Genomic DNA, 819 nt, shown 5'->3' on the forward strand with positions numbered 1-819 from the left:
GTCTCCTCTCATTTCCAGACGTGCAGCCAAAAACATGTGCAGTGATGATATGTGACGGTATCATCATGGTCTCAGAGAGAAGAGCTGAGTGTCTGTTCTGATCTTTGTTGTGTCTCTTCTCCCCTGTAGTTTCCTGCTTGTTGCTCCGTCACACGTCCTCTGCTGGTGAGCCGCGTCATTACACACAACCGCTCATGTAATGAGGCGAATTTATAACTTTTGATTGATATTGGAATGAGGAGGCTGCAACCTGCGATGGCACCACTAGATGTCAGCTTCTCACAGCATTGGTGGTTCAGTGGTAGAATTCTCGCCTGCCACGCGGGAGGCCCGGGTTCGATTCCCGGCCAATGCAATGACACTTTTAACTGAGGAACATGTGAGGGGACATATATTCACCTTCACATCTATGCTGTTGTTCAGTAAGCTGTTTTTATGTGTTATATGTTGCTGCCCTCCAGAAGGCTCTGGCTGCCGGAGGATACGATGTGGAGAAGAACCCGCGTCAAGAGCCCAGAGCCCCCACTCAGAGCGCTCATCCTCACTGCCCGTTCAAACAGGAGCTCTGTGATCATGCTGCTGCACACTGCACAGCTCCACCTGGTTCACTGGGGTTTGTTTTGTTAGTGTTAGTTCATGTGTTTACTTATATACTAAAGCAGTGATAAACCTATATTTACTAAACATATAAAACTATAGAAACAATACATGAATATTTTCAAGAATGACTTTATTAATCCCTGTGGTTAAATTACATGATGAGTCTGATGGCGGACTGCAGGAGTCACCGCCTGTACCGTTCCTGGAGCAGCAGAGTTT

The 819-nt window shown here is 46.8% G+C and overlaps 1 non-coding gene across 1 annotated transcript; it reads left to right on the plus strand.

The window, feature by feature from the left end:
* Nucleotides 1-284: 284 nt before the first annotated feature.
* trnag-gcc (transfer RNA glycine (anticodon GCC)) lies at nt 285-355 on the plus strand. Its single transcript has one exon. It is a non-coding gene; the product is annotated as a tRNA-Gly (tRNA).
* The last annotated feature ends 464 nt before the right edge of the window (nt 356-819 follow it).

Source organism: Parambassis ranga, unplaced genomic scaffold (assembly GCF_900634625.1).
Source record: "Parambassis ranga unplaced genomic scaffold, fParRan2.1 scaffold_27_arrow_ctg1, whole genome shotgun sequence".
In the NCBI taxonomy this organism is placed as follows: Eukaryota; Metazoa; Chordata; class Actinopteri; family Ambassidae; genus Parambassis; species Parambassis ranga.